General features: G+C 37.9%; 1 protein-coding gene across 3 annotated transcripts in view; it reads left to right on the top strand.

Annotated features, from left to right (window-relative positions):
* Tulp4 (TUB like protein 4) overlaps positions 1-26,766 on the top strand; it is a 231,900-nt gene that overhangs the window by 62,193 nt on the left and 142,941 nt on the right. The window lies entirely within an intron of this gene.

Below are 26,766 nucleotides of genomic sequence, written 5' to 3'. Positions count from 1 at the left end.
AAGTTATTACTGGACAAGAGCCATAGTTTTCACCTCTTGGGTCTTTTATATTGAGGTTATTATGCTGTGTATTTGTATATATAGCTTTCCCTGGTATTCTGAAGCACAGGGACATTATCTGTGAAATTTATTCAACCAACATTTACTGAGTGCTTAAGTTTCAGGCACCATGTTTAAAAGAACACCATGTCCGATGTTTCCTTGCAATGTGTACTTGCACAGCTCCTTGACAGTGTTCCTGCTTCACAGTCACTAATTTATTTGGGTGTTTTCTTATGAGGAATCCATAACAATTTCAGGAGCAAGAATATTTTCAAAGTATATATCCAGGCTGCTTAACAAAATACCATTGACTGGGTGACTTATAAACAGTGTAAATTTATTTCTCATAGTTCCAGAAGTTGGAAGTTGGAGATGAGGGTGTGAGCACAATAGGTGGGGGCCCTCTTCTATGTTGCACAATAATAGTTCCTTTTTTTTTTTTTTTTTTTTTAAAGAGGGGGAGAGAGAGAGAGAGAGAGAATTTTTTAGTGTTTATTTTTTTTTAGTTTTCGGCAGACACAACATCTTTCTTTGTATGTGGTGCTAAGATTGAACCCGGGCCGCACGCATGCCAGGCGAGCACGCTACCGCTTGAGCCACATCCCCAGCCCTAGTAGTTCCTTTTTGATAAAAGACTGGTAGGGGTGTTTCTGGGGCCTCTTAGGAGAGCACCAGTCTTTTTCATGAGGATTCTGCCCTCATGACATAATCATTTCCTAAACCTACCTCCTAATTACTTGGGGGCTAGGATTTAACATATAAATTGAGGTTGGGGGTACAAACATTAAGACTGTAGTAATATAACATACAATAAAGTGCAATAATCTTAAGTGTATATCTCAATAATTATATGTTCAGTTACCCAACTAGATCAAGATACAGAACATTTCCAGCACTTGTTACAGGTACCTGATGGTCAGTCCCAGACTTTACACTATAACAAAATACCTTAGAGTGGGTAATTTATAAATAATAGATTAGTGCTTATAGTTCTCAAGGTTGGAAAATCCTAGATCAAGGATCCAGGAGGTTTACCAAGTGTGTCTAATGAGGGCTGACTCTCAGTTTCATAGATAGCACCTTATTTCTGTGTCCTCTGGACATAGTTCCAGGGTGGAAAGCATCTTCAAGCCTCTTTCACAGGGGCACTAACTTCATTCTTTTTTTTTTTTTATTGGTTGTTCAAAACATTACAAAGCTCTTGACATATCATATTTCATAGATTAGATTCAAGTGGGTTATGAACTCCCATTTTTACCCCAAATACAGATTACAGAATCACATTGGTTACACATCCACATTTTTACATAATGCCATATTAGTAACTGTTGTATTCTGCTACCTTTCTTATCCTCTACTATCCCCCTCCCCTCCCCTCCCATCTTCTCTCTCTACCCCATTTTCTGTAATTTAATTCTCTCCCTTGTTTTTTTTTCCCCTTTCCCCTCACAACCTCTTTTATGTAATTTTGTATAACAATGAGGGTCTCCTTCCATTTCCATGCAGTTTCCCTTCTCTTTCTTTCCCTCCCACCTCATGTCTCTGTTTAATGTTAATCTTTTCCTCCTGCTCTTCCTCCCTGCTCTGTTCTTAGTTGCTCTCATTATATCAAAGAAGACATTTGGCATTTGTTTTTTTAGGGATTGGTTAGCTTCACTTAGCATAATCTGCTCTAATGCCATCCATTTCCCTGCAAATTCCATGATTTTGTCATTTTTTAGTGCTGCGTGATACTCCATTGTGTATAAATGCCACATTTTTTTTATCCATTCATCTATTGAAGGGCATCTGGGTTGGTTCCATAGTCTAGCTATTGTGAATTGTGCTGCTGTGAACATCGATGTGGCAGTATCCCTGTAGTACGCTCTTTTAAGGTCTTCAGGGAATAGTCCGAGAAGGGCAATAGCTGAATCAAATGGTGGTTCCATTCCCAGCTTTCCCAGGAATCTCCATACTGCTTTCCAAATTGGCTGCACCAATTTGCAGTCCCACCAGCAATGTACAACAGTACCCTTTTCCCCACATCCTCGCCAGCACTTGTTGTTGTTTGACTTCATAATGGCTGCCAATCTTACTGGAGTGAGATGGTATCTTAGGGTGGTTTTGATTTGCATTTCTCTGACAGCTAGAGATGGTGAGCATTTTTTCATGTACTTGATGATTGTATGTCCTCCTCTGAGAAGTGTCTGTTCAGGTCTTTGGCCCATTTGTTGATTGGGTTATTTGTTATCTTATTGTTGAATTTTTTGAGTTCTTTGTATACATACTCTGGATATTAGGGCTCTATCTGAAGTGTGAGGAGTAAAAATTTGTTCCCAGGATGTAGGCTCCTTATTTACCTCTCTTATTGTTTCTCTGGCTGAGAAAAAACTTTTTAGTTTGAGTAAGTCCCATTTGTTGATTCTAGTTATTAACTCGTGTGCTATGGGCGTCCTATTAAGGAATTTGGAGCCCGACCCCACAATATGTAGATCGGAGCCAACTTTTTCTTCTATCAGGCGCAGAGTCTCTGATTTGATATCAAGCTCTTTGATCCATTTTGAGTTAACTTTTGTGCATGGTGAGAGAAAGGGATTCAGTTTCATTTTGTTGCATATGGATTTCCAGTTTTCCCAGCACCATTTGTTGAAGATGCTATCCTTCCTCCATTGCATGCTTTTAGCCCCTTTATCAAATATAAGAAAGTTGTAATTTTGTGGATTGGTCTCTGTGTCCTCTATTCTGTACCATTGGTCCACCCGCCTGTTTTGGTACCAGTACCATGCTGTTTTTCTAACTTCATTCTTAAAGGCAGAGCCTATATGACCTGATCACCTCCTAAAGGCCATACCTCTTTATTTATTTATTTATTTTGAGTGATAGAGAATTTATTTATTTAGTTTTCGGCGGACACAACATCTTTGTTTGTATGTGGTGCTGAGGATCGAACCCGGGCCACACGCATGCCAGGCGAGTGCGCTACCGCTTGAGCCACATCCCTAGCCCCAAGGCCATAACTCTTAATACCACCACCACAGGGAGATTAGTTTTCAACATGAATTTTGTGGAGATATAGATTTAGGCCATGGCATACCTCTGTATTCTGCGTTACATTCTCCCTGTATATGTTTTCTGGCTTCTTTTATTCAGTAAAATATCTGAGACTCACCCTTGTTGTGTTTGTTATTTTTGCCTGATGTTAGTTTTCCACTGAGGAAGATACCACAATTGTTCCATTCTTCTGTTGGTGGGTATTTGGATTGCTTCCAGTTTTCAGCTATTATTACTTGAGCTGGTATGAACATTTGTGGGCACTGCATGTCCTTTCATGGACCCAGGCACCCAGAGGATGGAATTTCCATCATAGTGTTGGCATCCTTTTAGGTTTAATAGAAATAGCCAAATAGTTTTCCAAGATGGTTGTACCATTTTATGCCCCATAGCAATGTGTGAAAGTTTCAGTTGTGCAACCAGAAGTATTTTGAGATTCGTTTTTCCAGCCTGAATTTAACTTACTAAGAACCTTCTTTTGAATTTGAACTTATCTTATTTAAAAAAAAAAAAAAGCAAAAGTACAGAGAATTATGTTTTGTAGACACTTCCATACTTAACTACAGTGGGTATATGCACACATGCACATATGTATATAGATATCTGTAATTTGAAGTAGATACTCTCTTAAAAGATATCGTTTTCTGTTAGTGTGTAATGCACTTTGTTGGGGTTATAGGACTGATACTCTTGGGAATGCTGCTCACTGGTCCTGCCATGGTGATTCTTTAGGGCCAGCAGGAGGGCATCTGCCATAGCTTGCAGTCTTTCTGACTTTCTGAAGAAGGGCTCCTTGAGTTGGCTGTGCCTACCTCCACTCCAGGGAAGAAGAGGAGTGTGTACTAGGTATGTGAGGTTAGGTGGTAAGATTATAATCTATAGATAGTAGTCTGACTGTTTAACCATTGGAAGTATTTTGAGTGATTTTTTTTTTTCCACTATATATTTTCAACTTAATTTAATTTCTGTTCTTTGTATTAGAATAGGTCCCATTCATGAGTAACTGCTAGGTAGGTTTCCAGGATGTGAGATTATCAATACTAAATCTAGGGAAGTCCCAGGCATGCCCAAACAATTGGTTATCCACTGCCCGGTGCTTAACTTGGTCCAAGGACCTTTCAACCTGTGCCTGTGGTTTCCAGCCTACTCCTGGTCGATAGATACCTTTCTTTCCCTTTACAGGGAAGAGTACTCAGATGCATAGGTGCTAAACAACTTGCTTTACATGGAGGAGAGCTGGAACTTGAATCCAGGGCTCTACTGTTCTCCTTCAACTTATCTATATTTTCTTAAAACTTGGGCCGAATGCAGGTCTCCAATCCCTTATTCATAATTGTGAAATCTATGGGCTCTGAAATGGGAGGTTTTACTTAAACGTAAGGCCTTTTGTTGTTGTTATATTTTGTTTTAAATCATTACTCCTCATTTCAGCTGCAGAAATATTTATGTTTTATTACAAAGGCTATCCTGACCTACTGGGGTAGTTGGATAATTGATGGAATCTGCCTTGTGTTACTTTTCTAAAATTGCAAAAATTCAGAATTTTAGAACTTACCTGTCTGCAAGGAGTTTGTATCTGAGATTGTGTACCTGTATCTTCATGAAAAGAAAATTTGGGTTTTATCTATTTTTCATATTCAGGAAAAATGACATTTAAGTCATCTCTGTCCATTGCCTAGTTACTTGATCTTTACTCCCCTTCTACCACAACAAGCAAAATAACCCTTGTCCTACCTGATGTCCTACCTGAACTTTATTGAAGGGACTGTTGCAAGATTTTAATTATATTTCTGGTCACAGAATATAATTGAATTGCAGACGTCAGATCAAATAATCTGCTGATTTCATAACTAAATTAAAAAGGAAAAAAAATGAAGCTGAATGGAAGATAATTTGTTTCAACCACAGCTAGTATGTAAAGTCTGTTTTATATTATGTATTTAGCAAATGTTACTTTTAAACATTTTTGAAATTATCTTGTAGATAAACTGAATCTGAAATTAAATCCTTTGGTAAACGTTTGTGTCTAGCCTGGTGTTTCTTACATTTGTGTGTTCTGTTATTATAAATTTGCAGTAAATGAAAACCTAAATAGAGTAATTCTAAATAGTTAAGAAATAGCTTCACATTGAAACATGCTGACGGATTTTGTGAGATGGTCAAAATATGTCCCTTGAAAGCAAAGGGGCATATTCATAAGGCGAAACAAAAAAGAACTCTCAGAAAAGATAGTCCACCAAACCAACTTCCCAAATTAACTTTATTTGAAATTTGTGTTCAGAAAAAGAAAGCATACACAAATAATTTTTTTGGTCAGTCTTTATCCTGAACATTTGATAGCAGCATTCTAGAAGAGAGATAGGTGTACCTGCTGAAACTCCATGGGACATTTCTTCACGATTGTCGGAAGTGACACTTTTATTTGCTCCTTCATTGTAAAGTAGGATAATGATCCAGTCAGTCCGTGAACATTTTTCATTTTTGTCTTTTAAATAAATCTTACCATCTGGGCTTCATGGCCCACATCTGCCATCCCAGCTACTCAGGAGGCTGAGGCAGGAAGAGGTTGAATTGGAGGCCATCCTGGTCTTGTAAAAACAACCACCATCACCACCACCAGACCCAAAAGAATCTTCCCAGGTGGGCATGTGCACCTTGAAAAATGATTATTATGTTCCAGAATGAAGGTTATTTCAGAAAATAGCTACTTGGGAATGTTTTAAGATATAGAAAAAAATTTCTTTTTTTTTCTTTTTTTAATTTTTTTAGTTGTATATGGCCTCAATGGCTTTATTTGTTTTTATGTGGTGCTAAGATTGAACCCAGTGCCTCACACTTGTGAGGCAAGTGCTCTACCACTGAGCCACAACTCTAGTCCTAGAAAACAGTTTCTTACAGATACTGTTGATGTTATGCAAATTAGTCAAGGTCAGTACCAATCTTGTTTAATGGAATTTTCTTGACCAAAGTAGATAGTCTTGAGTGTTTGCTGGCATCAGTTTCATTCCAAGAACATAACCCAGAAGTGGTCTCACCTGGATTTGCTTACATCTTTTCTGGAAAGGTGTTTTTTCTGAAGCCTCTCTCTTTTGTCCCCCCAACAGACTTTTGTGCTTCAGTTATCTGCTTGATGATGTGGTGAAACTTATCGGTAGATTTGTCTATTAACTTACTCTCGTCTGTCTTTTTGGAGTGTCACTTAGTCTTTTTAAAATTACCCTTGGTTTTTAAGCCCACTTCAATGTGGTGTCTGTCCCCACCACTCTACTGAACGTGTTTTCTTCCACTGTGCTGATGTCTCCGGGGCATCAGTGGAGATGAAATGTTGTCCTCTTTTTCTCCAGGACACCAGATTCTCCTGGTTTCCCTATTTTACCTTTCTGGCCTCTACTTTTTTACCTTTTTGTGTAGCTCTGCTTGTGTGTATGTGCATGTGGCTTACATTGAAACGTTAGATGGTACCAGATATGCATCTTTTTTAGATTCTCTTTCCAAGTTGGCTTCAAACAAATGTGTGCTATTGGCTTCCTAATCTATGTCTTCATCTACCAGCTCCCTCTGGTTTCAGACTATATTTTCCAAGTTGACAGATGATTGGATATCCATCTGTGGGCCCCTTAAACCAGGTCATTCAAACTGGACTCTCCTGCATTGCTCCTTCAGCACAAAACAACTTTCACCCTCTGTCTTCCCCATTTTAGCTGGTGGCCCAAGACCAGCCAGTCAATGAAGACTCCCACTCTGGAATCTCCCTGTACATTGCTTGTCCCCCAAGTCCAGTTAGTAGCAGCAAGACCTCTAATTGTGTTTGACTTCCAGGTTTTGTCTGCAACGTGCCACTTTCCCTTTTCCACACTTAGAACAAGCCTTTTCACAAATCTTTTGCCTTATGCCCCTCCATTTAACTATTGTAGAGGACTTTGCTTAGGATATTTAACTTTTCAAGCATTGTGAAATATTCTAAAAATTTTATTTTAATGTACTTTAATTATCTTTTCTTTTTCCTAAAAGCACTGTATCACATGTCACAATTCTCAAAAGAATGGGAATTTCTAGATATGAGAATGATTTTTATAGTTGAATTTCAGTTTTCTGTTGTGCTCTGGTGGTGAAGGCCCAGAGCTGCTGTGGCAACTGAGCAAGGCTCCAAGTTGGCACTGCTGGGCATGATGATGATCCACGTGCTTAAACACTGGGAGAGATTTGACAACACATTTTGATTTTAAAAACATTTACACAGGATTTAACATACTTAACAATGTGTACCAAATTCTAGTGAGAAAACTTGACCCATTTTGGATTAAAATCAGCAAAACCTCACTGCAGATCTTTTATCTTCCTTATAATTTTTTTTTTTTTTTAATAGAAAGTGGCTTTTATTAGACCGTGATTGTCAGCTGTGGTAGTGTAGTGATGGATGTAAGGGGGACTGTTTTATTTTCATTAGTGATGGCTGTTCTTTCCATTGGTGATGACTGTTCCATACCTTCATTCCAAGAAGTTCTAGCTCTGCCACTTAACTAGTTGCTGTGGTCCTGTCCAAGTCATTGAAATAATTTGTTTATTTATGGTTAAACTGCAATAATAAAGTTACTCAAATTTATTATAAGTATTTATTATGATAAGATGATTCAATTAGTACTACTACTATTACTACTGCTAATACTACTGCTAATAATTGAACCCAGGGATGTTTTATCAGTGAACTATATCCCCAGCCCTTTTTTATTTTTGAGACAGGGTCTTGCTAAGTTGCTGAGCCTGGCTTTGAACTTGCAGTCCTCTTAATTCAGCCTCCTGAATTGCTGGGATGACAAACCTGAGCCACTGTGCCTGCCAGCAATACTACTGGCACAGTGGCTCCTTTACACAGGGCTTCAAAAATGATGACAAGTGCCAAATTTTGTTCTTTACTAAATGATAGTAAAGTACCTTATAGTTACTTTCCAGTTTTTTCAGTATGACTTATTACCCAGAAAACCAGTTGCTTTCTAACTCACTTCTAGGTAAAACAAGGATATGAGGTGTTTAACATTCCAGTGTTGATTGTGGTTTTGGTCCTGTGCTTAGCAGATTTCAAAATTATAGCATGTTTAAATATATGAATTGTAAAACCATAATTGCTTGTATCTTCCTGTTCTCTTTGAAGGTAAACTGTATTGAGTAAAAGGAATTATGGAAACTGATTTAATTTTATATCTGGGAAAGGAATTTAAACCAATAAAATGTACCTACTAGAGTTGGGTGAATGTCCCATTTTTACCTGCCAGCTTTATTATTAAAGAATTTTCAATTAGGAAAAACTGAGTAAAAAGATCTTCATAGTGAGGCTGGGAGAACAGAGAAGTATGTGGATGAAGTAAACTCAACTTTTTAGAAACACATTTTTAAGTTCCCTGAATGAAGTCATAGTTAACTTCCTTGTGCTGTTGATTCTGCTTTTGCTAATATGATAGGCCTGAAGAAATGGGTGGTACGTGTTGTGCTGGGCTAATAGACTGCTGGGTGACAGTGTATGTCTGAGATGATATGCTGTGGACCAGGGTGGTCGGGGAAGCTTCCTGGGAGTTTGGAGAATGAGTAAGTCCTTGACATTGATTTTTGTTCCATAAAAGCTTAAGGTCCTGCACAAGGCTGGATGCTGCTGGGCTTTGGCTCTATAGTGATGAAATAGGTTCTGTTCCTGCTTGATAATCAGAACATTCGAGCATGGATACCATTCTCATGGAAATAATGTTGCTGCTGGTGATGACACTTGTCATATGGTATATGCCCATAATTTTTACTGTGCTTTGTGTCCATTATTTTATAGCCTTCATAACAACCCTCTACAACTTTGTGTTATTACCCTGCTATGTAGTTGAGTCTGGGGCTCAGTGATGTTATGGGAGTTAACCAGTGTCACAGAGCTAGATGTTGGCAGACCCCAGAACTGACTTCATGTCTCTGTGTTCTATAAGGTACTGCCAATTTCACATGTTCAGATCAATTAGATGTTTTTTTAAATTATTTCTTTTTTATTATTTTTTTTATTTATATATGACAGTGGAATGCATTACAATTCTTATTACACAATTGGAGCACAATTTTTCATATCTCTGGTTGTATACAAAGTATATTCACATCAAGTTGTGTCTTTATACAGGTACCAGGGATAATGATTTTCATCACATTCCACCATCATTTCTAACCCCCTCCCTCCCCCTCCCTCCCCTCTGCCCTATCTAGAGTGGGTCTATTCCTCCCATGCTTCCCCTCCCTCCCTCACTAGTAGATGGTTTATATATTCTAATTTTTTTCTGGGAAATCCTCCTTAAAAGTTCCCTGCTGCTGCTGCTGGATTGCTGCCCAGGTGGTTTCCTGAGCCTCCTCTTATCATCCCTTGGAAATCTCTGTCCCTTGCTTTTGCCAGGTACCCAGTTTTTAGATCTTGTGTCTTGTCTTTCTTAGTCTAATTCCTCTTTGTTGGATCATAATCTCCAGTATCTTCCTGAAACTCGTAAATTTTAAGCCTTTGTATCACGTAGATTGTTTGAATTCTGCCTTCACACTTGATTGAAAGGGCATAGATTTCTAGGTTGGTGCCTCCAAAAATTTGGTTGGTTCCATCTTCTTCAGACTTTCAGAGTTGTTTTTGAGAATAGAATTTCAGACCACTGAGCCAGAGGCAGTTAAAGCATAGCACTGTCACTAGTGTTGTGACTTTATGTGTATTATCTGTTTTTTTCTGTACTATAGTTTTGTTGTTTGTGAAAGGGGTTTTAAGTAATATTTTTCTCACAAAGGATTAGTTTTAAGTGTTAAATGAGTTACTCTTTGTAAAGAATTTAGAGTTTTTCACATTGTGAGGACTTTATAAATTTGGTTGTTATTATTATTCTAAATCTTTAACATGTGACCTCTTTTATAAAAATGTGAAAGTTTCTACATTAGCTCTTTTTCCAGGATGTTCTGAAATGGCATGATGATGGCCTTCAGTGAATGTCTTTCTTCTTTTGATGAAATGGACCCAGTTGGTAGACACATGGTCCTTTATTCCAAGACATTAAAAAAAAAGATATATATATATAAAAAGCTGGAAGTGATGGCACACGCCTGTAATCCCAGCAGCTCCAAAGGCTGAGGCAGGAGGATTGCAAGTTCAAAGCCACTCTTAGCAATGGGGAAGTGCTAAGCAACTCAGTGAGATCCTAAGTAAAATACCAAAATAGGGCTGAGGATGTGGCTCAGTTGTTGAGTGCCCCTGAGTTCAATCCCCAATACCAAAAAAAAAAAAACAAAACAAAACAAAAAAAACTTTTTAAACTTGCATCCTGGATTTTCTTTGTTTTCTCTTATGGCTCAGATTTTGAACCACTTAGAATCTAATTTAAAAATCTTTTAAAAAACATTTTACTTATTCTTGTTTGACTTTTTGAGAGATTTTTTCACTTTATTTTCCAAGTTTTTCTAATGAATTTTTTGGGGAGTGGTTTTCATTTCCAACAGCTTATTCTCATTCTCTGTGCCTGTGCTTATTTTAGGGGCACAGTATCTTCACATACCTCTTTAAGTAAATAAATTATGGTTTTGAACAAGTTTTGTCTTCCATGTATTGGATCTGCTTTGCTTGATATTCCTTTTTCTGGCAATATAGAATATGTGGGGATGATTTTATTTGAATCTCTTTCTTCCTATTTTTCATACTTGAGGCCTTTAAATGCTTAATGATCTTTAAGTGTTTATTCATATTTAAAAACAAAATTACAAAGCTACTTGGCATCTCTCTGTATGGGGTAAGTATTTTAGCCTGTGGGCTTTATGTGTGGAATGATCTTGGGAACAGCTTGTGGGTTTAGTTAGGGACCAACAAATGTCAGCCCCAGGTGTCTTTCCCTGAGGTGATTCAGCTTCACTAGATAAGGCCCTTTCAGTTGCATGCCTGCAAATCCAATTTTGTGTCCATGCACGCGCCCTGGGCCAGAGTTTAATGACTAGAGAAGTAGGGGAAGAGGAGTAGGAAGGAAGAGCTAATGTTGACAGATTACTTATAGTGTACATGCACTACTTATGATGTACACGTGCCATTCTAGTGCTTAAACTCATTCAACTCTCGTTTCTGTTTCAACTATGATTTTGAATCTTATTTTTGTTATCATTTTAGAGGTGAGGAAACTGAGGTATAGAGGTAAGTAGCTTGTCCGAGGTAAGTAGCTTGTCCAAGGTAAGGTATTTCTGCTGACTGACAATGAAATTGAACTCAGAAAGCCCTCACATTCTACACTTTTAGCCACTATGCAATTCGGCCTCTTGGAGGACTTCTCCTGTTTTTATCATGATGTCTTCATTTAGCATGTAGTCCTCAAGATTGTTTTCTGTAGTTTAGTTTATCCAAAGGATAAACCTTCAGTGTCTGATGTTGGTGGGAGAGGATTACCCAGGCACATATATCTCATGGCTCTGAGGGCTGTGTCTGGCCGCATGGGTGGGAGTGGGTATTTGGGGGCTGAACTGTTCTGGATGTAGCTTTTCACCTGGGCCCACTGGATTCAGCTGGGCTCAACCTCCGCCTCCCACAGTACCTGAAGCCTTGTATACGAGCCTTTCCAGGGATTCTTCTCATGGACATCTCTCTGTAGGACTTCCTCTAGCCTTCCTCTGTTCTTCCCTGCATTTTCTGTCTTTAGATGTTGTGGTTTGGCATCATGGTTTTTTTGTCTCTTGGCACCAAGACTGTGTTTGTGTTTGCTTATGTGTACCTTCTTGTTTGAGGCAATTTCCAAGAGAAGGATCAGAATAATCTTCATTTTGATATGAAGATTTGATGTGATCGGAAGCTAAGGTATTTTTAAAAAATATCTGTTAAGGTATTTCTTAAAAAAGGTTCTTTTAAAAAAATATTTATTTTTTTAGTTGTAGTTGGACACAGTATTTTATTTATTTATTTTTATGTGGTACTGAGGATTGAACCAGGGCCTCGAACATGCTAGGCGAGCCCTCTACCGCTGAGCTACAACCCCAGCCCTTAAAAAAGGTTCTTAAAGGCATTAAATGTAGATTTATTTCTCCCAAACTAAAACAGTACATAATGGAATTTTTTATTAAGAAAATAGAATTTATCAAAAATAATGGCACTGTTTATTTTTTCCTTTAACAGTTTGTTTTATTTAAATACTTTTTCTCTTAATAGAAATCAAGGATCAAGACTGAAAGTAACTTAGATACATGGGAAGGAGCTGTTTCCCGGTGAGATTTTGCAGGGGAGAGTGAGAAAGGGTTGTGGGTGTAGGCAGTAAAGTTTTTGGTGATGACCTCCTAGGAAAGCAGCTTTAGGTTGCATCATGTCAAGATGAGTGTGAAGATGACTGCTGAGGTCACAAACAAATATTTCCCTAACTATGTGGTCGGTGTTTGTGATTGATTCACAGATGAACCCCTGTGAGATCTTGAAACAGACTGCTTAGGTTTGAGCCGAGCTTTCTTTGATGTTAGTCAAGTGACTTACTGTCTTTATGTGTGGCCACATGACCTGTGTGGTGATATTATCTACCTCCTGAAGTGTCTGGGTGACGGAAAGATCCTTGGACAGAGGGCATCAAAGTCTCTGGAACAAAAGTGTTAGTTCTTGCTAATTATTATATGACTCACTGTCATCCTTAGGTTTTTCACTCCTCTGCATTTCTTCCCATGGCTGGAACAGGGGACCCGTGGCCCCTCTGCTGAAGAGGGGTCTCCTGATTGCTAAGTATGGGAATAGAATGTGAGGTGTGCAGCTGGATGGGAGGTGATCCAGCCGAGCTGGAAGCTAAGCACATGTGTCCATTTGGGATGTGGGAACACTGGGCATCTGTGTGTCAGTTCCTTATCTCCAAGGCAGCAGATGCTGGACAGCAACTGTGTGGAACCAGCGGTTGTGCATGAGCCACCCACAGGCCCTTCGACAGCAAGGCTTTGAGGCCTAAATGCAAAAATGGATCCGTCATGCAGTGGGCAGTGTGCATCCTTTTTTAGTAGGGGTTTTTGTCTAGATGTCAAAGCCATTTCCCTGGGATATGGTATATAATGGGGTGTATATATAGAGGGCACTGGAAGGAAGAATGTGAGAATCTATAGTGTGTGGCAGTTTAATATTTCTTTTTTTAAAATATTTTTTTAGTTATACATGGACACAATATCTTAATTTTGTTTATTTATTTTTATGTGGTGCTGAGGATCGAACCCAGGGTCTCTCACATTTAAGGCGAGCGCTCTACCACTGAGCCACAATCCCAGCCCTGCAATTTAGTATTTCTACTCCAGTTCACTCATGCGCTTGACTCTGAGCTTCCAAAACAAACAGGCATATGCATTTTGCACAAAATTACACTGCTGGGTGTTTTTATTGTACCTCTGGCAACCTACATTTGATGTGTTGTTTTTTCCACTTGGCCTAGTTAGATTTGGTCTAACAAGACACAGAGGAAACTATCTCTATCCTTGAGAACTTTCTTTATCCTGAAGTAATCTTCCTACTCAGGCTCACTTCTACCTATTCTTTTTTCTCCCTGAATATAAGCCCTATAACAATGTGGAAAGTAAAAAACTGATTCTTTTGCTTTGTTTTTCTCTTTCTTTGCTTCTTACAATTTTAGGCTTTAAGGAAGTTCACTGATGAGAACCTTAAAATAGACAATAAATAGCCTTGGAAACACCATCGTTCTTAGTAAGGTCTGCTTTGTGAGTTCCTTGGTAGTAGAAATCAATGTTTAATGACTTTTTTCTGACAATATGAGTTAATGTTTAAGACTTGAGAAAATGATTTTATTTATACAGAAAAAAACAAAAGTAAAAATCATCTGTTATCTCTCCATTCACTTGATATTTTCACAATTTCTGATTTTATTTTTTCCCCTCTTTTAGGAAATTTACTATAGATGGCATTTGTGATTAATTAGAGAATTATTTAACATGAGCAAAGAGCTCTCTTGTCTCCTAAGTCTTAAATTTTTATTTCCCCTTAATTATGTTTTTAAAAAACCTAATTGTCTAGGGGGTCAGGATCTTTAATGTAAACTCACATTTTCCTTTAGTACTGAAATACTTGATTAAGAAATCAATACCTTTTGCCAGGCTTGATGGTGCATGCCTGTAATCCCAGCAACTGGGGAGGCTGAAGCAGGAAGATCACAAGTTCATTGTCAGCCTCAGCAATTCAGCAAGGCCCTAAGCAACGTAGTGAGACTCTTCTGTCTCAAAAAATGAGGTGAGGGGATGGGGATGTGACTGGGTGGTTAAGCTCCCCTGGGGTTCTGTCTCTGGTACCAAAAAAAAAAAAAAAAAAAAAGTAAACAGCTCTTAAAAATTATTATATTTTAAATCAGCTCTGTGCAAAAGAAATACAATATTAGCCACATAAATAGGAGCTGCTTTAAAAAATAAAAACTGGTGAAATTAATTTTAATTATATGTAACCCAGTATATCTAAAGTATTATCGTTTCCACATGTAATCAACATACAAACCTAATAGACTGTTAATGGTCCCTTTTCTTCCCAGCAACTCCAATCTTGGTTAGCCATGTCTTAAGTGCCAGTTGCCCCATGTGGCTAGTTGCTACCAGTTTGGGCTATGAAATTTTAGATAGTTTTTATTTTTGAGAAAGGCGGTGCAGAGGTGCAGAGATCACTAATGCATGTCTTAGAACCTTGAATAAAAGCATTTAAAATACTTTTTATTTGGAAATTAGACTTTGATAAAAGTTGGAACAGAGTACAAAATCATTCTTATTCAAATTTACCTGTTGTTAACATTTTCTCTTATTTATTCTATCTTATATACTCATGACTACCTCCCTCCCTTTTTCTTTCAATGAATAAATATGTGCATTTATATGTGTGTGTGTGTGTGTGTGTGTTTTAGTCAGGTTTTTGCTGCTGTGACTAAAAGACCTGGCAAGAACAATTTTAGAGGAGGAAAAGTTTATTTTGGAGCTTGCAGTTTCAGAGGCCTTAGTGACATTTTTAGAGGACTACCCTTCTCCCTTTCTAATAGAATGTTCTGCATTTTGGATTTGTCAGATTCTTTTTCTTTGTTAATAACTTCATTTAGTCATTCTCGGTCAGAATATTAAATAAATGATGGATAGGTGGCCAGCTCCATTCCTCGGGACTTGAGACTGACATGCTGAGGGAATAGTGTGGTATAGAGGGAAGCAGCTCAGGACCACCAGGAAGCAGGGACGCACACTTAACCACCGAGTCACATCCCCATTCTTTAATTTTTTGTTTTGAGACAGTGTTCTGCTCAACAAGGACAAAATATAAATATATACCCCAAAGGCATGCCCCAGGAGACTCACCTCCTCCTGCCACACCCTACTTGTCCTTAGTTACCACCAAGTTAAACAGGGGATTAATTCACTGATTAGCTTAAGGCTCTCATAACACAATCATTTCACCGTGAAACTTTCTTGGCAGGGTTTCACACATGAGCTTTTGGGGGACACATATCTAAACTATAATATATATCATATACCATATATGATATTTGTCCATGGATCATTGGAGAGTATGCGTCTGTCTCTGAAATACTTCAGTGTGTATTTTCTAAGAATAATAATCTCTCTCACAGAAGCATAGTAGACACTAACCAGCTTCAGGGAATTTGTCATTGATTTAACATTCAGTTACTGTCCATATTCCACTTTATCAATTGACCAAATAATATCCTTTGTAGCTTTTATTATACAGGATCAAGTTTAGGACCATGTACTTAGGTATCTTTACACCTTTTTAATTGGAAACAGTCTCAGTTTTTACTTTTTTTCTTTAATGATATTGACATTTAAGAGGACGACCCTTCCCTCTTTCTAATAGAATATTCTGCATTTTGGGTTTGTCTGATTTCTTTTTCTTTGTTACTAAACTTGAATTGATTCTCAGTCAGAATACTACATAAATGATTTTGTGTCCTTCTCGGGGTTCACATGGAGAGACACACAGATATCTGCCCTTCGTTAGTGTTGTAATTTTGATACCTGGCCAAAGTGCTTTCTGTTTTGTCTGCTGTATAGTTAGTATTTTTTCCTGTACATTTGATAAGCAGTCTGTAGGGGGTACTTTAAAACTGTGTGAATATCTTATTCCTTATCAGAATTTTCCTCTAGTTTACGATCCATTGATGATTACTCCTTGAAACCTTTTTTTCTGTAGTGGTTACACAGTGGAGATTTATGCAGCTGGGTATTGCTCAGTAGTAGAGCACTTTCCTAGCAAACATAAGGCCATGCTTGATCCCAGGCATGGCAAAAAAGAAAAAAAAGAGAAAAGATTTTCCCAGTTCCAGTATTCCCTCCACAGAACGTGGGCATCTGATAGCATGTAAGCAGAGCCCCATTCTCCCCTGTTTATCCCTCTTTCCCTCCTTTTGTCTAGTTATTCATTTACCTATATATTATCAGTATGAAGTAATGGATTTCATTTTTTTTTTCTCAATTATTATCAACTTTAATTATTTGGATCCAGGTTGCTCAGATTGTCCCAGGTTTGACCAGTGGAAGCCCCTTCAAGCTGGCTTATGTGTCCCTTTGGTGTACCCTGATCAAATTGGAATAATATGATGTTCCAGCCTCAGTTTGTACTCCTGCTGCTGCAGGTCTAGAAACAGTCATTTTTCTGAAAAATCTTACTATTTTTAGTTGGAATGTTACTAAAAACCAAGATCTGGATGTGCTCATTGCTACTGGGGTTGTCTGCTTCTAGACTCTTTCAGCAGACGCATGTGCATATACAAATATGCGTATTTATGTGTGGCAAAAACACCCTGAGGCCAGTTAGGAGACAGAAACCACACAGTAGGTTAAACACATGAAAAGTTCAGTATAAAGTATTAGTAACCAATAAGAGAGTAACTATTAAGATATGAGGAATCTCTATAATAGAGACCTTATATATGACTGAGAGGGAGGATGCAAGGAAGAGCAAGCTTGGAAGGGGTTCAGATCTTATCAGAGAAGGTGTGGGTGAGCCTGTCAACTCGCATACTGTCAGCTAGCATAGAAATTTATTCACTTAGCCATGCTGCAGCTTGTGTGGAATTGCTGGGCGATTCATGAATTAACCTCTAGAGGGAAGGCAGGGGAGCAGGTGATCGCCAACTGGTGGCCAGGTGTGCAAGGAGAGATTGGGGCTGAAGACCTTCAAAGTGAATGGATTGTAGGGAGAAGAAGGGTTTGATCATTTGACATGTGACCCTTCAGGCCATAGGCAGCAGTTTAGTATGGACAAGTGGTAGGAGCTCTGACTTCCTTGTCGGGGTGGGGGGGGGCTATGAAAGGCTACCACTATACACAGACTACAAATGTAGTCACAAGAATGACTGTATTCTGGGCCAGTGGATGGGTAGGGTTTACTGTTCTCTTATCCACAAGGCACTCCCTACCCCAAGGAGCTCCGGAAATTGCAGGAACTCTCTTTCTCCTCCAGTGTTCCTCCAGCGCCCTCTACTGAGACAGTTTAGTATTGTGCTCACCTTAAAGGAGAAACTATAAGGAAGTCTGTAGTTTTATTATTAAAGAGCGTATGTTGAAGGGTATGTTTGGGGATAAGAGACAGTAAACTGACATATACATGTGTGCACATATATTCATGTATAGTCATTTCTCCATATCTGTAGGTTCCGCAACCATGAGAGAAAATTTCAGGAAAAAATTGTACGTCTGTTGAATATGTACAGACTTTTTTCCTTGTTATATTCCCTAAACAATATTATAAAAACTATTTATAAAACATTTACATTGTATTAGGTGTTACAAGTAATCTACAGATGATTTAACGAGTGTGAGAGGATGTGCACAGATTATATGAAAATATTGTGCCATACGTTTTATATGGGACTTGAGAATGCATGAATTTGGGTATTCTTTTGGACCCTGGAACCAACCTTTTATGAGGGACAGCTATGTTTATGAGTATATTTGTATCTTAGAAATCATGAGTTTATACTAATATTTACAATTCTAAACTGCCCCTAGGTATGCATTTCCCCAATTTATATTTGTATTTCCTTTTTCCATAGTTTTCTCAATTCCATAACTTAGCTAAAATATTTTCAGAATTGCTTTTCTCATACTAATACAAAACCAAACCTACTGAAAAGATGTTATGACTGAATATTTGTGTCCCTCCTAAATTCATATGTTCCCCTGTCCTCAGCATGATGGTGTTTGGAGGTGGGCCTTTGGGAGGTAATTAGCATTAGATAATATGGTGAGGGTGGGGCCCTCCTGATAAAATTAGTGGCCTTTTAAGAAGAGATACTAGAAAACTTGCACAAAGAAGAGGCCATGTGAGGACAGTGAGATGGCAGCTATGTTATAAACCAAGAGAAGAGGGAGGCCTCAAAATGAAACCTACCTTACTGGCACCTTTATCTTGGACTTTGCAGCTTTCAGAACTGTGAGAAATAAATTTCTATTGTTTAAGCTACATAGCCTGTGGAATTTTGTTGTGGCAGTCTAAGACTTAACTGAAGAGAGTTCAGAATTTGTTTGAAGTTCTTTCTCTTCCTTCACTCCTGTTTCCCAAACCACATGTATATAATCAAGTACTGATGTTCACAAGTTGCTTGGATTATTTCCCCTCTACTTCCCTTGGAGTGTGTGTTGTGGTCTGAACATATCTCCCCAAATCCATATGTTGAAACTTAATTGCCAATATGGTAGTTTTAAGAGGAGGATCCTTTAAAAGGTGATGAAGTCGTGAGGGCAGAACTCTTAGAAAAGAGCTTGAATAAGTGGGGTTGTCCCTCTCTTCCACTGCATGAGGACACTTAGAAAGTGCCATCTATGAGGCACAGGCTTTTGCCAGCCACCTGTTCTGATGGCATCTTGATCTTGGAATTCTTAGCTTCCAGAACTGTGAAAATTTCTGTTCATAAATTATCTAGTATCATATATTTGTAATAGTTGCACAAATGGACTAAAACAGTATGGTAAGCAATTCATTTGAAATACAGTTGGTTGTTTCAGTTTGCTTTTAGTTTTTTGGATTTTTTTCTCTTTCCATTCTTGTTGATTATATGTTTTGAATATATAGAGCATTCACGTGCATTCAGAAATCAAAACCATATAAAAGGGTAGATCCAGAGAAGTGATATTCCCTCCCTCATTGTTTCTACTTTATCCACCCTCCTTGTAGATATCAACCTCATGATTTTTTATTTTTTATTTGAATATACATGACAGTAGGGGGTATTTTGACATATTATGCATACATGGAGTATAACTTACTCTACTTGGGATCCCATTCTTGTGGTTGTACATGACGTGAAGTTTCACTGGCTGTGTATTCATACGTGAACGCAGGAACCTCATGATTTTCTGATCTAATTTTGTTACTTTCAGTAAAAATAGGCCAATAAATGTGTGTGTGTGTGTGTGTGTGTGTGTTTATTTTTCATATTTCCTTTTCTTTCACTGGCAAAGAGAGCTTACTGTATGTGCTTGTTTTGTGCTTTGCTTTTTTCACTTAACATCTGGCAGTTGCTCCATGTCAGCTCACATAACCTTCCTCATTCTTTTTCGTAGTTCTTGGTATTCCATTGTGTTTATGTACCACCCTTTATTCAACCAGTCTCCCAAGTCGGAATGTTTAGGGAGTTTCCAGTATTTCACAGTTACAAGTAATGTTGCAGTGAATAACCTGTATGTGTGTTGGATATGTTTCTTCAGGGCAAATGCTTCAAACTGAGTTTGGTGCACTGAAATGTGAAGAAATATGTAGTTTAGCTAGCTATTGCCAAACTCCCTTCCATAATGATGAGCCATTTTGCATTCCCACCAGCAATGTGTGAGAATACATTTTCCTCCCACAGCCTCATCAACAGAGTGTATCATCAAGCTTTAAAGTTTTTGCTAATCTGGTAGAAATGGCACCTCAATGTGGTTTTAATTTGGGTGTTTCTTATTATGAGTAAAGTTGAACATCTTTTCAAACATTTAAGGGCCATTTTTTCTCTTACGAGTTATCACGTCTTTTATCTATTTTTATTTAGGAATTTTGGTCATTTTACCTTCTTCAAATTTAAATTTAATTGGTTAATAAAATTAATTTGGGTTCTGAGGATTGAGCCCAGGAACTCCCACCTGCTAAGCACACATTCTACAACCTCAGCACCCTATTCTTTCTACATTTTAAAAATTCTTTGTATTTGGGGGACAATAGTCCTTTATCTTTGACATATATTACAAATATTTTCTCCTAATGAATTTTTTATTTTGCTTATTGAATTTTTGCCATGCAAAAGTTTTATTTTTTAAAAAGTTTGATGCCAAATTTGTCACTCATTGGTGAGTGTGGTGGCACACATGTAATTCCAGCTACTTGGGAGGCTGAGGCAGGAGGATCACAAGTTCAGGGCTATGCTAGGCAACTTAACAAGACCCCGTGTCTGTCTGTCTGTCTCTCTCTAAAATAAAGAACTGGTAATGTACTTCAGCAGTAGGGTGCTTGTCTAGCATGCTTGAGATCCTGGGTTTGATTCCCAGTATCGCCCCACCAAACACAAATTTCAGGTAGACTTCAAGTCATAATTAGAAAGTCTTTTCCTACATGTAGGTTATAGAGGAATTTACCCATAGTTCTTCTAACTCAGGAAAAGGTTCATGAAAGAATGCTGCTGGTAAGAAAAGCAACATGTACCTGATAGTTGTTACAGACTCTTTCATCCATGGCTTCTTACAACAAGACAAATACTAATTAAGCACTCTTAGATATGCCAGGCAATTTGTTTTAAAGCACCTTCTAGAAATAGATTAAACTAAAGAACAGAGAGACTACCATTCTGGTAAAGTTAGAATTATAGTTAAAATTGGGACTATAAATCCTTTTTTTTAACCCTTTGATTTCTTGATCTATTTTGAGTTAGTCCCTAGTACTAATCCCCCTTTGGAGATTCTTGTCTATTAAGTGGATCATTTTGTTTAAGATGATTTCTTCCTGATTTCATTGTTTTGCTCTGAGTCCAAGTTTCATTAGTGTTTTAGAATTCTGTCCATTTGATTGCAGGGCTGAAGTTATTGAAATGATGTTACAGGCTATAAAATTTAGACTTTTCTTCCTGACTCAAATTGAGGAGATAGTGAAGACATCTGTGTGTGACATGGGTGCAGGGATGAGAACTAGTTCCTCAAATACCTTTCTGCTGTTGAAGATTTGTGTGAGAGGCCCTCCTTTGTAAATGAGCTCACCCTATCCAGAGGCTGGAAGAAAGCAGGTTCTTTTCTGAAGCTGAAAAGTTGAAAATAATATTGAGGGATTCACTTGCTTTTTGAAATGATAGACAATGCAAAATGAAGACAGGAATCATGTCTGAGCTAGTGTGCATTGATGGACAGGGGACCAGACCAGTAGGAGGAGACTCCCAGAGTCAGTAGGTCAGTGGCCTTCAATCAGCTACTTTTTGACCTTTAGTTTTCTTAATCTTAAAAATGAAGTGGTCTTGCGCTGGGGTCATGGCTCAGTGGCAGAACGCTCACCTGGCACATGTGAGGCACTGGGTTCAATCCTCAGCATCACATGCTAATAAATAAATAAAATTTAAAAAAAATTAAAATGAGGTGGTCTTTCTCCTAGTTACTTTTATTTCCTACTTTTAGTATATAGTTCCTAAACTGCTCTTTTGAGTCTTTTTAAAAAAATCAAATGTTCACGTCTGTATACAAATTTCTTTTTGAATATTCTTAATTTTAAGAATTCATCAGACCGATTGATTGGTAATGAGAGTATTTGACACTTTGTCATTTCTATTTGACTATAAGCTCTATAGGAGCAGCGACTTGGCGATGGACAGGGGACCAGACCAGTAGGAGGAGACTTGTGTTTTGTTCCAGCTCCTTGGGGAGTAGTGAGGCTTACAGGCTGGAAGGGTTTTGAAGCTGTCTTATTTTTTGTGTGTAGAAAAAAGGAGCCATTTAATCCTTCTCAAAAATAGACCATATATTATGTCACAGGGCAACTCTTAGCAAATACAAAGGAGTAGAGATACTACCATGTATTTTATCTGATCATAATGGAATGAAATTGGAAATCAATGATAAAATAAGGAAGAAAAATTCCTACATCACATGGAGAATGAACAATATGCTACTGAATGAACAATGGGTTACAGAAGACATCAAGGAGGAAATTAAAAAATTCTCAGAGATAAATGAAAACACAGACACAACATATCGAAATCTCTGGGACACTATGAAAGCAGTACTAAGAGGAAAAAATTCATTGCTGGAGTTCATTCCTTAAAAGATGAAAAAGCCAACAAATAAATGTCCTCACACTACATTTCAAAGCCCTAGAAAAAGAACAAATCAGCAGCAAATGCAGTAGAAGGAAAGAAATAATTAAAATCAGAGCTGAAATCAATGAAATCGAAACAAAAGAAACAATTGAAAAAATTTTTGTCAACTAAAAGTTGGTTCTTTGAAAAAATAAATAAGATTGACAGACCTTTAGCCATGCTAACGAAGAGAAGGAAGAGAGAGAACCCAAATTACTAGCATACGGGATGAAAAAGACAATATTACAACAGACATTACAGAAATACAGAAGATAAGTAGAAATTATTTTGAAACCTTATACTCTAATAAAATAGAAGATAGTGAAGGCATCAATAATTTCCTTGAGTCATAGAAGAAGCCATCAAAAGATTACCAACCAAGAAAAGCCCAGGACCGGATGGATATACAGCCAAGTTTTACAAGACCTTTAAAGAAGAACTAATTCTAATACTCTACAATCTTCAGGAAATAGAAAAAGAGTGAGTGCTTCCAAATTCATTCTACGAGGCCAGTATCACCCTGATTACAAAACCAGACAAAGACACCTCAGAAAAAAATTTCAGACCAATATCTTTAATGAATATAGATGCAAAAATCCTCAATAAAATTCTGGCAAATCGGATACAAAAACATATCAAAAAGATCGTGCACCATGATCAAGTGGGATTCATCCCCAGGATGCAAGGTTGGTTCAACATACAGAAATCAATAAGTGTAATTCATCACATCAATAGACTTAAAGATAAGAACCATATGATTATCTCGATAGATGCAGAAAAAGCATTTGACAAAATATAGCACCCCTTTATGTTCAAAACACTAGAAAAACTAGGGATAACAGGAACTTACCTCAACGTTGTAAAAGCTGTCTACACTAAGCCTCAGGCCAGCATCATTCTAAATGGAGAAAAACTGAAGGCATTCCCTCTAAAATCTGGAACAAGACAGGGATGCCCTCTATCACCACTTCTATTCAACATAGTTCTTGTAACACTGGCCAGAACAATTAGGCGAAAGTAATTAAAGGAATAACTATAGGAAAAGAAGAATTTAAACTAGCACTATTTGCTGATGATATGATTCTATACCTAGAAGACCAAAAAAACTCTACCAAGAAACTTCTAGAACTAGTAAATGAATTCATCAAAGTGGCAGGATATAAAATCAACACCCATAAATCAAAAGCATTTCTGTATATCAGTGACAAATCCTCTGAAAAGGAAATGAGGAAAACTACCCCATTCACAATATCCTCAAAAACAACAACAACAAAAAAAAAAACTTGGGAATCAACCTAAAAAAAGACGTGAAATGAAAACTATAGAATCCTAAAGAGAGAAATAGAAGAAGACCTTAGAAGATGGAAAGATCTACCTTGCTCATGGATAGGTAGAATAATATTATTAAATGACCATACTACCAAAAGCACTACACAGGTTCAATGCAATTCTGATCAAAATCCCAATGGCATTCCTCATAGAAATAGAAAAAACAATCATGAAATTCATCTAGAAAAATAAGAGCCCCAGAATAGTTAAAGCAATTCTAAGCAGGAAGAGTGAAACAGGTGGTATCACTATACCAGTCCTTAAACTATACTACAGAGCAATAGTAACAAAAACAGCATAGTACTGGCACCAAAACAGGCTGGTAGACCAATAGTACAGAATAGAGGACACAGAGACTAACCCATAAAATTACAACTACCTTATATTAGACAAAGGTGCCAAAAGCATGCACTGGAGAAAGGATTGCATCTTCAACAAATGGTGCTGGGAAAACTGGAAATCCATACGCAACAAAGTGAAATTGAATCCCTGTCTCTCACCATGCACAAAAGTTAACGCAAAATGGATCAAGGATCTAGGGATTAAACCAGAGACTCTGCGTCTAATAGAATAAAAAGTAGGCCCTAATCTCCATCACGTGGGACTAGGCCCCAACTTCCTTAATAAGACGCCTATAGCACAAGAATTCAAACCAAGAATCAACAAATGGGATGGATTCAAACTAAAAAGTTTTTTCTCAGCAAAAGAAATAATATGTAAGGTGAATAGGGAGCCTACATCCTGGGAACAAGTTTTTTTACCCCTCACACATCAGATAGAGCTCTAATCTCTAGGGTATATAAAGAGCTCAACAAGATAAGCACCAAAAACCCCCAAATAATCCAATCAATAAATGGGCCAAGGGCCTGAACAGACATTCTCAGAAGAGGATATACAATCAGTCAACAAATATACAAAAAAATGCTCATCATCTCTAGCAATCAGAGAAATGCAAATTAAAACTACTCTAAGATACCATCTCACTCCAGTAAGAGTGGCAGCTATTATGAAGACAAACAACAAGTGTTGGCGAGGATGCGGAAAAAAGGTACACTCATACACTGCTGGTGGGACTGCAAATTGGTGCAGCCACTTTGGAAAGCAATATGGAGATTCCTTTGAAAACCGGGAATGGAACCACCATTTGACCCAGCTATTCCTCTTCTTGGACTATACCCAAAGGACCTAAAAACAGCATATTACAGGGACACAGCCACATCAATGTTTATTGCAGCACAATTCACAATAGCTAGATGGCCTTCAGTGGATTCATGGATTTAAAAAAAAAAATGTGGCATTTATACACAATGGAATATTACTTAGCAATAAAAAAGAATAAGATCATGGCATTTGCAGGGAAGTGGACGGCATTAGAGAAGATTATGCTAAGTGAAGTTAGCCAATCCCAAAAAAACAAATGCCGAATGTCTTCTCTGATATAAAGGGGCGTGACTCAAATTGGGGTTGGGAGGGAGAGCAAGGGAGGAAGATTACCTCTAGATAGGGAATAGGGGTGGGAGGGAAAGGGAAGGAGAAGGGGAATAGCATGGATGATGAAAGGAGACCCTCATCATTATACAAAATACATGTATGAAGATGTGAATTTGGTGTCAACATACCTTATATACAAACAGAGATATGATAAATTATGGTATAATGGTGTATTAAGAATCGCAATGCAAAAATAAATAAATAAATAAGAAAGAAAAAAAGAAAAAAGATGCCATTAAAATTCTTAAATTCTCAGAGTCATATGTTTCTTGAGGTAGCCCTTGTCTCTTTATAGTGATCAAAAGTGCAGAACAATTTCTGTTGCCACATGACAGTCAGTGGGCACCACAGATATAACTTAATCTGGTATGAAATACCAGGATTTTCATTTACTCTGAAATTCATTTAAGTTGCTTGGGTTTATGATAACTAACTACAGGAAATGGAAGGCTTTTCTGGAACAGATTTGTACTTGGAAGGTTAACTTTTCACATTTTTTTCCTAGTAAAGAGCTGTGGTGATTTTTTTTTACTATTACTTTTTTTTTTTTTTTACGAAAAATCAGTATGTAAAATATTTTGACCTAAGTTTTCTTTCGATTCATTTGAAGAAAATATTCAGCTTCTGTGTGTTACCTCCTTGGCAAGTGGTGTGGTTACAGGGATGAACGATAAACACAGATTTTATTAATTGTGATATATCTGGTTGCAAGCACAGAAAAGCTACTCCAGTTGGTATAAGCAACTAATAAAAGGAACGTATTGGCTCATGGAACTGAAAACACCCAGACGATATCGAGTTCGAGCCATCAGGACCTGGTGTTTCTCCATCTCTGCTTCTGTTGGCTTTACTCTCAGACAGGCTCTTTCAACATGGCTCCTATTTCTCACTCAGAGAGATTGAGAGAGAGACTAACCCTGAGGCTGCTCTTTCTTAGTAAAAGTCTTGGGCTTGACTCTTACCATGTGGGGTTGATCATTACTTACCCTAACCTGGACCGGTTTCCAGGGAGCCAGTGCTCCAGTTGGCTAGGCCTGATCCATGTGCATCCTGGAGCAGGGTAGATGTCCTGAGTTGTCCCTCTTCCGGCAGGTAGACTGAGAGAAGGGAATGGTGGTTTCCAGAGGGGAGATCAAGTCTCTGCATTGGGATCAGGGGATGGATGGAATAATATACCTTATAGCCTCTTCCCTCCTACAATCTGCAGCCTGGTGGAGGAAGACAGAATTCAGCTAGCACTAACAACAGAGTGGTCACTATGGTAAAGAAGACACAGGCTGCCTTGGGAGCACCTGTAGGGAGCACTTTCATACAAGTCATGCTTTGGAGTGTAACGAACAGAATAATAAAAATCTGACACTTAAAACTGTAGATTCATAGGCACCAGAATGTGGTGAACATAGCATCACAAGTAATCTTAGGTTGAACATTCTCATGCAGTGAGTTTGTTAAGTGCACGTCGTAGCTCCAGTTGGCTCCTTGTGAGTCAGTCTATGCTACTGAAGTACTGCTCCAAGATTGGACAGTGACCATTTCACCCCTGGTCCTCTGGAGAATTCAGTGACGTACGTTTCCACATAACAGT

Source organism: Marmota flaviventris, chromosome 6 (genome assembly GCF_047511675.1).
Source record: "Marmota flaviventris isolate mMarFla1 chromosome 6, mMarFla1.hap1, whole genome shotgun sequence".
Classification (NCBI taxonomy): Eukaryota; Metazoa; Chordata; class Mammalia; order Rodentia; family Sciuridae; genus Marmota; species Marmota flaviventris.
The sequence above is the reverse complement of the archived record's forward strand: the minus strand, read 5'-3'. Positions and strand labels throughout refer to the sequence as shown.